At 59.4% G+C, this 12,509-nt stretch overlaps 1 protein-coding gene and 1 long non-coding RNA gene across 2 annotated transcripts in view; both read left to right on the plus strand.

Moving 5' to 3' along the window:
- The window catches only part of C15H7orf50 (chromosome 15 C7orf50 homolog), a 96,217-nt gene that overhangs the window by 70,035 nt on the left and 13,673 nt on the right, over positions 1 to 12,509 (plus strand). The gene's annotated exons all lie outside the window — the stretch shown is intronic.
- On the plus strand, positions 7,130 to 9,016 carry LOC118880710. The gene is made up of 3 exons (XR_005016368.1): positions 7,130 to 7,216; positions 7,848 to 7,952; positions 8,050 to 9,016. It is a non-coding gene; the product is annotated as an uncharacterized LOC118880710 (long non-coding RNA).

Raw genomic sequence — 12,509 nt, forward strand, 5'->3', positions numbered from 1 at the left:
GCCCGGGCACGCGGGGGCTTCGCGCCTGGGCGCCCCTCACCCAGCAGCAGCAGCGCGGGTCGTCTCGGGGACTGTAGGTTACCCCGCCGTGTGCTTAATGGAGGTTCGTCGCGGCCCCGGCTGTTCAGCCACGTCGGCTCTGGTGTCCGAGAGAAACCGGCGCTGAGCCTGCTTATTCTCCGCACCGCACGAGGGTGCAGGGCGAGTCGGGTGGTCGTGGGCAAGGTCGCCCACGGTGCCATGGTGCCCGTGGGACCTGGGAAGGGGCCCCGATCGCTGGCCTTGTGCCACAGTCTTTACGGAGTGATTTCCTGCACTTGAGTGGGATTCCCAGTGGCCACCAGGCCCGGTTTAGAGAGGCCGGGCTCCAGGGGATAACAGACCCCTGACCAGCGCAGACAGCTGGGGCTCCTTGCGGCCCGGCAGCCTCATCAGGGCGCCTCCCAGCTCCCGGGGACGCTTTGGCAGCTCCGCTTTGCAGGTGGGGAGACCAAGGCCCCCCGAGGAACTGACCTACACAGGGTCCTGCCACGGTCATGGGCTGGAGCCCAGGTCAGTACCAGGTCGGTGGGCTTTGGTGGCCCCTCGTGCTCCCTGTTCTGAGGAGCAGAGATCAGTCCATCCTCTGCGGTGGGCACAGCGCCTCAGCCTTTGTGCAGCCCTGCCCGTGGGCCCCAGGGTGCTCCCCTGCTCGGATAGGGCGGGTTTCCCCGTGGCCGTCTGAGCGGTCCTGGAGGGGTAGAGCCAGCGTGGCTACAGGGCCACGTCCGCTCGGTGGTTTTCTCGAAGCTGGATCTTCCCTCAGAGCCGAGGACGTGGAGGCAGTTGACGGTGGGAGCCCGTGAGATGCCGAGTCGTCGTCTGACTTCGGGAGGCCGGCCTCCGCGGTGCAGCCTCAGAGGCTCCTTCCCAAGGAGTCAAGTCAGCGCTCCCCAGAGTCAGGGGAGACCGTGGCACGTCACCCAACTCTGCTGATGAAACTTTTCGGCCACACTTTTAGCCAAGAAGAGCTCACGGTCGGCTTCCAAATAACGCAATCAATGACAATATTCCGTTACTTAGAAAAAGCTGTTCCGCTGTAGTCATGTGTGCTTTTATTTGTGTGTACTGCGTGTGTGTGTGGTATAAAACATACGGATCACATCAGAGCCGTACGCTGAAGTGTTCCAGGTGCGTGTGAAGAAATGATGAGATGTCTGGGGGTGAGGGGAGGATGGGGAGATGGGCCACACCGTTGGACACAGGGGTTCACCACACTTCCCTTAATAACAGAAAGAGGAGAAAAGAGGGAGGGCGGTGGGCCTGAGCACATCCCGGGGCCGCCTGCTGGGACCTGCGTCCTGCCCCATATGCGCTCACCCCTCCACTCCTCCTGCAGGAGGGGGTTCACAAAGCCGGACTCGCTGTCTTGCTGACGGTTAGTGGGGAGCCTCTGTCACGCCCTGTCCCTCGAGGGAGCCCATCGGTCGCTGCCAGATTGAGTGCTGCTGCTGCCGGTTAGGACCTCGCGTGCAGGCACCTCGAAGCTGGGGTTAGGAGGGGAAAGAACCAGAGTTCTTATTCTGGGAGTTTATTTTTTCTCTTCCCAAACCTTTAATCGACGTTAAAAATAGTGCATGTGGGGCTTCCCTGGTGGCGCAGTGGTTAAGAATCCGCCTGCTAATGCAGGGGAACGTGGGTTCGAGCCCTGGTCCGGGAAGATCCCACATGCCGTGGAGCAGCTAAGCCCGGGCGCCACAACTACTGAAGCACGCGCACCTAGAGCCCGTGCTCCGCTACAAGAGAAGCCACCGCAATGAGAAGCACGCACACTGCAACGAAGAGTAGCCCCTGATTGCTGCAACTAGAGAAAGCCTTCATGCAGCAATGAAGACCCAACACAGCCAAAAATAAATTAAACTAATTAATTACTTAATTTAAAAAAATAGTGCACGTGACACAGTGCTTCCTGGAGAGCGGGAGCGGGGTCCCCGGAGGGGCACGTGGCCCGGGGTTTCCTCTCAGCAGCGCGCGCTGGGGGCATCCCGGAGTCTGCTGGCCACCTGCCATTCAGGCGTGGCCCCAGAAGCCAGGGCACCGTCCCCACTACAGTGAAGGGTCCCAGGCCCAGGTCTGGCCGAGCCATATGGGGAAGGCAGTCTGCCCCATGCCAGGATCCTGTCCGAGGACTCAGAGGAGGGTGGGTGGGGGTGTGGGTTTTTACCCCACGTGACCTGTGGAAATGATGGGGGGTGGGTCCGGCAGGCTCCCCTGCACAGAAAAGCGCGGGCCCAGGGCCAAGGCTAGATGCCGGACATTCGTGCAGGCTGGTCCCCCACCCGTGGCCTTGCTCCCTCTGCCTCAGACGGATGGCCATCACTGAGGTGTGCAGCAGATTTCAGGACGCGAGATCAACATACAAAAGTCAACTGTATTTCTGTGCGTTAGCCGTGAACGCTGAAACTGAAATTTAACATGGCAGTGTGGTGCCATTCCTACCAGCCCAGCCTTGCTGCTGGTTTTCCCTATCCTTTGGGCATTTGCACTCTTCATGGAGCAGGTTTTTCCATGCAGGAGCCACTTTTTTTGTTCAGGGGTAAGTTGGGGTTTTTCAGGTGCCTCCTTCCTTATTCTCTTTCCTAACCCTATGCAAGCACCTCTGGCCGCCATCATCCCCTGCGATGCCGGAGGGCTGCCACCCAGGCTCTTGGGCCCAGGGGTAATGCCTCCTAGAGCGAGACTGCACTCTAGTTCTCTGGCGTGGCCTGAGGTGTGGGTGGGCGTGCTTGGTGGAAGGCGGGGGGAGGTGAAGGGGGAGAGGTGGGAGGACTGTCGTTGCTCCTTGGAGCTTGGTAAGGAGGGTGGGCCTAGGGCTTGGCAAGCGCCACTTATGGCAGGTTTAGAAATTTCCAAATAAATCTGTTTATTAGTGGTAAGCAAAAACAAACAACAGTGTGTTATTAATGGAGGGAGAGACACAGATCTGAATAGAGACCCCAGAAACTGTCCCACATCAGCAACTTGATTTTCGGCAGAGGTGTAAATGTAATTCAGTGGAGAGTCTTTTCAACAAACGGTGCTGCAGTAATAAGACATAGACAGGGAAAAAGTGTGTCGATTCCTTGGGCTCTTCTATGTTGACCATCATACCATCTGTAAATATAGACAGTTGTATTTCTTCCTTTCCAATCCGAGTGCCTTCGATTGCACTTTCTTGCTTTCTTGCCCTGGCTGGAACATCTAGTGCTGTGTTGAATAGCAGTGGTGAGGGTGGATCGCCTCACCTTGTTCCCAATCTGGTGGGGGGAGGGGGCAGTTTTACATGTTACGTACCAAGTTGAGGAAGCTCTCCTCTATTACTAGTTTTCTGAGAATGTATATCATGAATGAGTTTTGAATTTTGTCACACGCTTTTTCTGCATCAGTTGATATGGTCATGTGCTATTTCTTCTTTAGCCTGTTGATATGACGGGTTTATTAGATTGATTCTTGAATACTGAACCAGGCTTGCGTCTGTGGAATAAACTCTACTTGGTCATGGTGTATAATTTTTTTTATACGTTGCTGAGTAGGATTTTTGCATTTATATTTATGAGAGATTTTGGTCTATATTTTTCTTTTCCTTTCATTCTTTTTCCTTTCGTACTATTTTTGTCTGGCTTTGGTAACAAGGTAACACTGGCCTCATAGAGCAAACTGGGAAATGGTTCCTTTGCTTCCAGTTTCTGGAAGAGCTCATATAAAATTGGTGTTAATTCTTCTTTAAGTGTTGAATAGAATTCCAGCGAAACCATCCGGGCTTGGACATAAGGTCCTGGAGTCAGGCCTGCCGTCGCTTTAGTGACAGCCAGGCCCTGCGATGGCTGTCTCTGGAGGGGCTGGCGGGCCGGCTGCACCAAGGCCTTCAGCAGCACTTTGCTTCCTCTTGCTTGTGGCCGACGGCAGACCCTGCTCCCCTGGGGCTGGGGCTCCCCCCTTCCTCACACGCACACTCACGATTTCCACCCGCCAGATGCTTCCAAGCAGGGCCTGACCCACTGGCGGGGCCACGTGTGAGGGAAGGGGTTTGTGCGGGAGCTCTGGGGGCTGCGAGCAGATGTCGGCATCCAGGCGGGTGTTCCAAACCCCCTGCAGCACTTCGTGTGCTTTCACCAGTGGTTGGTCCTCAGGAGGTGGCGTGCCCTGGAACGCTGGGCACGCTGATCAGACGTTCCGGCTAACAATGTCTGCGTCGGACATATTTATTCTTCGCTGAATGACTCAGAATGATCCCCATGATCTTGGGGTGCTGGTTTTGAGAGCTTGTTCTTACTTCCTCGGGGGAGGGTTTGGTGGCAATTTCATTCTTCTAGAACACCAGCTCGGCAGAGTTGTTCTACTCTGCCCCCCACACCCCCAGCCATCCTGGCTTCTCCTCTGCTTCACGTGGGCCTTTGTGCCCCCTCCCCGGGATGTGGGTGCCTGCTCCCTTTGCCTGGACCACCTCTCTCCCAAATATCCACGGCTGTGCCCTCACCTCTGGGTCTCAGGTGTCACTGTCCTGACGCTGTTTCCTTGACCTCCGTCCTCCTCCAGCCATTTTAAATTACAAAACGTTAAGTCAGCCGACTCTCTGTCTGTTGTCCCTAATTTTCCTCCTTAGTATTATAGCCTTTCAAGGCAGTCTTAACTATGGCAGGGGGTCTTAGTTCAGGCTGCTATCACAAAATGCCATAGGCTGGGTGGCTTATAGGTAACACATTTATTTCTCATGGTTCTGGAGGCTGGAAGTCCAAGATCAAGGCACTGGCAGTTTTGGTGTCTGGTGGGTTCTCTTCCCGGTTCTCCTTGCTGTGTCCTCACATGGTGGAGGGGTGAGGAGCTCTCTTTAGTGACAGCCAGTGCCCTCTCTTATGAAGGCAATGATCCCCTTCACGGGGCCCCCATCCTCATGATCTAATTACCTCCCAAAGGCCCCACCTCCTAGTGCCATCACGGCGTGGGCGGTAGGATTATGATACGTGAGTTCTGGGGCACTGGAACATGCTTTGTGGTAGCAGGCGTTCCCCACAGTAAGCTTAGCACTTAGAAGAATATCTCACGTGAAGATGTTGCTTAACAAATGTATTGGGAACGCATCCAGGTCTGTCATGTACCCGCTCTTCCTGACCGGGAGCTGCTGAGCCAAGTTGCCTGGGGTTCGAGGGCCTCTGTGGCCCCTCAGGGTAGACCCAGTGCTGCTGCCGGGGTCACGCAGCAGGCCACACCGTCCCACTCCACCAGCTGGACTCTGGCCACAGAGGCCCTCAGGGCTGGACCAAGCGCCTTTTCTCCTGGGTCCCTACAGGGAGCCCCAGGGTGCACTGAGTGGCCCCGTGCCTGCTGCCCTCTGACACAGGCCCGGGACAGACAACCGGGGGCAGCACAGCCCAGCAGCAGCTTCTGGGGGTGGGCTCCACCTGCTTCCGTGGGAGGCCTTGCGGGGACAGAGTGCATCCTGCAGGCGGGTCCCTGGGCAGAGAAGGGCCTGGGAAGGAGCTGGATCCCGGCCCATTTCACACCCTTTACCTCGTCTGCACGGTGCAGGCAACAGGGCGGCTGGGAGCGTGAGACGAGCAGTGGGCACGAAGCTCCCTCTGGGCTGCGTGTCCCCGCGTGCGGTGTCCCACCCTCACCCTGCCCCAGGCCAGCTCTGCCCCTCCTGCTCTCTCCTTTGTCCAGTCTCCCACGGTGGCCCGTTAGAGTCACCAGAACAGTACGTGAAGAAACCAGATTGGGGGTTCTTGGGTTGCAGGGCTGCCACAGGAAATGCACTGGGAAATCAGCACGCAGATCCTCTGTGACTCAGAAGACCTCAAGTGGAGTCCATTCCACGAAACTGGCTTGTGGCTTCGAATCTTGAAACCGTTGGTGTTAGCATTTCTGAGTCTCGGTTTCCTTATCTGTAAAGTGAGGATGCTGACGCCAGCATCCCGGGGCTTAAACGGGGTCACAGAGGTGAGACTGTGGTGGTGGGCCCGCCCCGCCCTGCCCTCCACTCTCCTCCCCCACCCAGCTCTGGCCCCCGCCTCGTGCCTGCCCCTGTCCCTGCCCCTGCCCCTGTCCCTGTCCCTGCCCCTAGCAGCACTCCTGAGCGAGCCTCTGTGTGCGGACCAGCCTTGGGTGCTGGGGAAATGGCCAAGAGGAAAAGCACAGAAAGATGCAGGCTTGGCTCTGGGACCTTGGGAGATCCTTATCGGGCTGGGAAGCTGGGACACCCACACCCGCCAGCCGGCGCAGGGCCTCAGCAGCCAGGGGACAGCGTGTCCTCACGCCAGGCTGCCAGAGCAGCCCCCCCGAAACCAGCCCCGCCTCCAGAGCCTGCTGCAGGCCTTGGGCGGGCTCAGCAGGCTCCGGCTGCGGGAGTGTGGTTTTCCTCGGACTATAAAAATCGATTTGCAGTTTTGTCTTAGGGGAAGGACACCTTCATTCATTTACTCCGTGAGCCTTTATTGATCACCTGCTTTTTGCTGGGTGATGTCAGCGCCTGCGGTGGGCAGACCCGGCCTTATGCTTGTGGAGCTCACAATTTTGGGGGGTGGAGCGCTAGGGGGTGTTCAGCGGGTGAGGCAGAGAGGGCTTCCCCGAAGGTGAGGGTTGACAGGCGCTCGGAAGTGAGCGCTCCAGGCAGGGGGAGCGCATGCGCAGACGCCCTGGGAGGAGCCAGCAGGCCAGGTTCCCCGGCTGCAGGGGGTGGAGATGGGGGGTGGGGACGGAGCCTGTGGTCGGCAGACGCGTCCGTGTTAACTGCACCGCGTGGTTTTCCTGCCTCCCCTGTGGGGACCTGCCAGGGAGCCCGGGCCACTGCGCCGTGAGGAGAGCCACAGGCAGACCCCTGGGCGGGGGCTCAGCGTCTGCCACTCGGCGGCCGAGCTGTGGGCCGGGAAGTGCTCGGAGCCCTGGGCTGGGCCTTCCCCTGGCCCGGAGGTCCCTCCCCCTCCCCCGCCCGGGGCCTCGCGGCAGCCGCCGCCCACACGGCCTGGGGGGGAGGGGTGGTCCTCTCCCCCCAACCCCCGTGCAGGGCCGACCCCGCCCACCGCCTGACCCCGCCCCGCCAGGAGTCCCGCCCATACGCCCAGCCGCGCGCTTGCGTCACCGCCCAGCCGGCTGGATCTGGTTCCAGCCGAGCCTAGCCGGCCTGACATGCGCAGTGCGCGAGTGCTGCGGCGGCCGGGAGGTGCCGCGGTCCCGGGCACACCTGGCGGCCTGGGACGTGGAGGTCAGTGCGCCGGGCCAGGAGCGGGCCGTGGGGGCTGGGGGGCGCGGGGGTCCGTCCTGCAGGGCGGGGCGGGGGCTCGGCGGCGCCCTGGAGACCCGAAACCGGGGGAGGGGCGGGGAGGAGGAGGAGGGGCCCGGCCCGCCTAGTCCCGCTTCCAGACGACAGGGTCCGGAGCGCCCCGCCCTCCGGGCCCGGGGTCCCGAACCGCGGACAGGCTGCGTGGGGCCGGGGCTCTGAGACGCGACTCGACGCGACGCGCCTCCCTCTCCCCGGGCGAGGCCTCGGGTGCCCGCCGACCGTGGGCTGCTTCTTGCGTCCCGGGACCCACGCCAGTCTCCTGGGCTCTGCCGGCCCCACCTTCTCTCTGTAGGAGCGGGGAGTGGTCTGGACCACGTCGCTGCCGCCTCCCCCAGGCTGGGCTGTCATCACCGTTGGCGACCCGCCTTCGGGGCCTTTGTAGCCGGAGGCCTTAGCCCTGCGAGGTCCACCGCCGCAGAGCGCATTGAGTGTCAGGACTTGGGGGCGGAACCCACCAGGGCATCTACCATTTTGCTTGTTAATTACCTGGGTATGCGTAACTCTTTACTTGGCAATGTGAGTGTTTAGTTTTTTAATTCATTGTTACACTCAGGAATTCTTACGAAGTGTGGGGGGAAGAAGCCCATCAGTAGTTTCCTAGTGTGATGAAATGATTTTGGAAATTACACTTAACAGCGGATGGAGCTGACATCGTGAGGTACTACGTGCACGTTTAACGGAGCTTTTGGATTTTCCTGTTTACTTCTTTTGGAGCCACTAACATGTTTTGTTTTGTTTTGTTTTGTTGCCTGAAGAGCCTGCAGCCTGGTGCCTGCGGGGCTGGAGGGCAGCTGGGCCCCTGTAAGGCCCGCGGTCGAGGTGGGTTAGGACGCGGCCCCAAACGGGTGTATCCGCTCTGTGCCCGGTCGTCCAGTTTTCCCTCCCGAGGACGCAAGGCGCAGAAGCCGCTGGGGAAGAGGACAGGCCAGAGTCTGCTGGGTTGACACGGGGTGAAAACGTAATTGAAAATCTTGAGCAAAAGTGGGATTGTTTTTGCTTTGAGGGAAGCAGCGTCGGACGCTGTGGGAAGCCTGGCGCCCCAGGCCCTCCTCGAGTATGGGGGAGAGAGAGGTCTTTGTGGTCTTGTGGTATGTTTTTCATACGTTCAGAATCTGATTTTCATTAAAATGGCAAGATCAGTACCGTCAAATTAGGAACGACTGTCCGCTAATCCTTCAGAAGTTGTTGGAAGTTATGCTTTCTGTGTGTTAAACGTTATATCTAGACTCGCAGTTCGTACGCTTGATGTTCCACTCAGCTCTGGCCACGCTGGCTGTCCATCTCCCGGAACTGCATTTCCAGGTTAAACACAAAATGCAGCCTGAACTCCTGGTCAGTCACGCGTTTCCAAAGATAAAGGAAAGCAGCTTCTTGTAGGGAGGAGGTGGGCGTGGCGGGGCCTGCAGAGCGGGGGCAGCTTCTCTGAATACACGGAGCAGACCCTGCGTGACCTTTGCCTGCCGATACCGGGACAGTCCACGTTAGGCTGTTGACCGTGCAGAGCACAGCTGGGCCCCAAGCCTGTGTTGGCCTCTCAGCAGCGAAAGCGTTGGGGAGGGTTATAAATCATCCTCCTGCCTAGAACCAAGGAGGGCCCACGGGCAGGTCCTACGCGTGGACATCAGAGCTCCTGCAGAGGCCAGCCAGCCAGGGCCTGTTTGCTCCCTGGATATGGGCGAGATCAACCCAAAAGCTTAGCCGAGATTCTGGGAAGCAGTGAGAGCGGGCGGCCCTTGGGATCTGGGGGCCAGAAAGGCCTGTGCCCCCTCTGCAGGTGGGAGGGGGTGTGGGGTCCTGGCCCGGGCGCTGGTGGGAGACGTTGGGGCTGTGAATGAAGGTCTCCAGTGGGCAGTGGCGGGGGCGGGGGCAGCCTCTTCCTGCCCTCAGGAGGCCTTGAAGACTGGGTGTGTAGGAGCCAGGTTCCTGCTAGAAGCCAGCCAACGAGAGCCAGCCCCCGTAAATGCCTGGTGAGAAGAATCGCTGGAGCCCCTCAGCCCACCCCGCCCCGGGGCTCATCGGGGAAGCAGGGTAGCTGCTCTGGAAATGCAAATGCCGCCAGAGGAGCAGATCGTGCGGCCCTCTTAGCAGCTTCCTTCCTGGTGGGCTGGAGCTCTCCCTGATGGAATGTGCTGCCTCTTCTCTGTCCTGCCCCCTGTGCCGCGTGGTCTGAGGTCTCCGTGCCGCACCTCAGCAGCACTGAGCACGAGGGCCTGCCCCCGCCCCCAGCCTGTGGGTGCCCGTGTTACACCTGAGCCGGGTGCTTCTCCCCCTGCCCCCGCAGGCCTGCGTCCCCCGAGGCCCCAGGCCCGGGCTTGTCGACACGGCGCCCGGTGGGGGAGGTGCTGGGTGCACCAGGTTCCCGCGTCCAGGCCCTGGGCCTCGCGTGCCGGTGCTGACCTGCCCGTGCACCTGCTGGCTTTGGCTCTCCTTTGACCACGTGTCCCTGCGGGCTCTCCCCCCGGCTCCTCCCTAGACCGCAGCCTCTGAAGGGAGCCGAGGGATCTCCCCCGTCCCAGCTCTCCCCCGAAGCTGTAACCTGGCTTTGCTCCATTGTCCATCCAAGGGCAGGAACGGATGGACAGCCTGTGGAAAGGTAAAATGAGTAAATATCTCAGGACTTTCTGCTTCCAGAAACGAATCTGATCTCTGTAAACACAGTTCCTGTCTCAGGGCAGTTAAACCACGCCTCCTGCTGTCCACAGGCCAGAGGGGGTCCTGCCGCCCCCACCCCCCCATCTTGCAGGTGTGGGCCTTGCGGAGAGGCTGTCCTTGCTGGCCGGGACCCGAGTCCAGAGGAGATGAGAAGCTGATCACAGCGCGGCCTTGGCAGAGCCAGGAGTCCTGCCGTCATCCAGGCTGAAGCTCTGGGGGACCTTGAGAGAGTTTTATAAGGCTGGTCATCTACTCTCTGGCTTCGGCACCCTGATCTGTGTTTCGTGTGTCTTCTGGCTTTTCAAGTGCACGTTGGCACGTAACAAACGTTCATTTTAATCCTTGGGTTACAAGAGAAGCAGAATGAAAGTTAGGTCTTCTGGTCGCTGATGCCCCCGGCCCGCTGAGCGTGCAGCCGTGCTCAGTTTTTGTTCTGATGCTGGTCTCTGACAAGGGCCAGTGTCTCCAGCCCAGGTTGGGGGCAGGTCCTGCTGGCAGCCAAGGCCACGGGGTTTGAAAAGGTTGATGCAGAAGACCTTCCCCAGAGCCCTGGCCTGTCTGCGAGGGGCCACCGTCCCTCGGTGGCACAGCCCCCCGCCTGGGCCGTGGCCGTGGCCGTGGCGACCCCCCACCCCTCGAAACCCTCACCTCTTCCTCTGTAACCCTGGAGCTGGGCCCCGGCGGGATCCGCGTGTCTCTGGCCAAGAGGGTCTGGCGGTTCCGTCATATCGTCCAAGGCCCACATGGAAGGGGACGCGGGGGTGATGGGCTGGGGAAGGGACGACCTTCCTCCCAGGTGCTGTGTGGTGGTAGAGCCCAGGGCTGCGGGCGGGGCGGCGCTGGGCAGGGTTCTTGTGAGGGCTCCGTCTCACTGATTCTGGGACCCAGTGGAGTTGAGCGTTTCCGTGTGCTGTGTGTGTTGACAGCAGATGACACTGGCCCTGGGGGGTGGGGGGCGGGGCCAGGCTTCACGTACTGTACGGGGACCTCTCACAGTGTCACCTCACGTGGATCTACCCTGGGTGCGGTAATGAAGCGCGGAGGCTGTATTTTGTGATCTGGTATCTGTTTCAGCGTGGGCCCCTGTGCTTGTGTATCCTGGTTCATGCATTTGAAAACGTCTGGTCTCTGCAGCATCTGGATGGAGGAGCTGTGCCCTGCTCTGAACGGCCGCTCAGCCCGGGGCAGCCGCCGTCCCTGTCCTCCAGGAGCTCACTTACCTCCGGCCGTGCGCTCCTTGAGGCCAGAGCCCGTGTCTGCCTCAGCACCGGCACCGGCACCGGCAGTGGCAGCTCTGCAGGGCACCGGGCCCGCCACCCACGGCCCACAGCGCTCGCAGCGTCCCTGCTTCCCCAGCCCAGCCGCTCACGGGGTTGATCAGAGCAGCCTCCTGCGTCGTGTGCACGCTTTCTGAAGTTGTTTGGAATTGGGTTGTTTTTTTTGGCCGAGCTGCAAGGCTTGTGGGATCTCAGTTCCCTGACCGGGGATTGAACCTGGGCCGCAGCAATGAAAGCCCAGAATCCTAACCGCTAGGCCACCAGGGAACTCCCTGGAATTGTTCTAGTTTTAATCAGAGTACTGCAAATAAAATGAAGAGGGTACACATCACTGTTTCTATTTCTCAATTAGCAGAGGAAACTCAGCATCACTCACAGGTTGGGGGAATGAGCGTTTAAAGAATTTAACGATTTGTAACTGAAATCTTATTGTCTCCTGTGTGTTTCTGCTCTTGTTCTGCAGGGAAGCTGGGGTGGGGAGGAGGGGCGGGGGAAGGCTCATGGCGTCTGTGTTGCCTTCAAGTTGCCGTCTAGTTATTTCAAAACACGAAGTTCTATTAAAATATTGTAGGAAACACTCCCTCTTTTGTCCTTCATCATTTTCAGGAAAGGAAAAAGGAATTGATTGGCTACCATGAGTTTCCTTTTTGACTTTTAATAATTGCAGTAATGCTTCTGATTAAGGTTTAGTTTTCAAGCTGAAGCAGTGTCTCCAAGGAGCTGCAGGCGGGGACTGGGCGTCCTGCCCACGGATGCCTGGCTTCAGAAGCGGAAGGAAGAGGGAGCTGTGTGGCCTGGGGAGGCGCCAAGTCTGGGACCAGCTTCCTCTTAGGTGCCCTCCCTTCCACCCCTGAGCTCCCGTTGCTCCAAGGTTCAGCCGGCTCCATGGGACTTCCGGGAGAGAAGCCGGTGCTCCTGGCCTCGGCGGTGTTTGGACAGAGACCTGTGGTTAGGGATCACTCTGCGGGGGGTGCCTGGCGGGACCTGCGCTCTGACCACCTCTGGAGAGTCGCCGTGCCCTTGGGGACGCTGTCCGGCCTGTGGACAAACAGCTGAGCCGAGTGACGGGACTGCTTGTGCTGCCCGGGCCCCTGCCCCCGCCACCTCAGGGTCACTTTGACCCTAAACCCAGCCTTCACCCTGGGGTCAGGTCACGCCTTACAGCTCATCCCTGGTTCAGGCTCATGTTTCATTGGCAAGGATTTTTAACGTACACCTTTCTAGTCCCCTAATTCTGTGGTTGATGGGTTTCGCCTGGACAGAGTGGGTGGCTTAGGGGCCCCACC

This window comes from Balaenoptera musculus, chromosome 15 (assembly GCF_009873245.2).
Source record: "Balaenoptera musculus isolate JJ_BM4_2016_0621 chromosome 15, mBalMus1.pri.v3, whole genome shotgun sequence".
NCBI classification, from domain to species: Eukaryota; Metazoa; Chordata; class Mammalia; order Artiodactyla; family Balaenopteridae; genus Balaenoptera; species Balaenoptera musculus.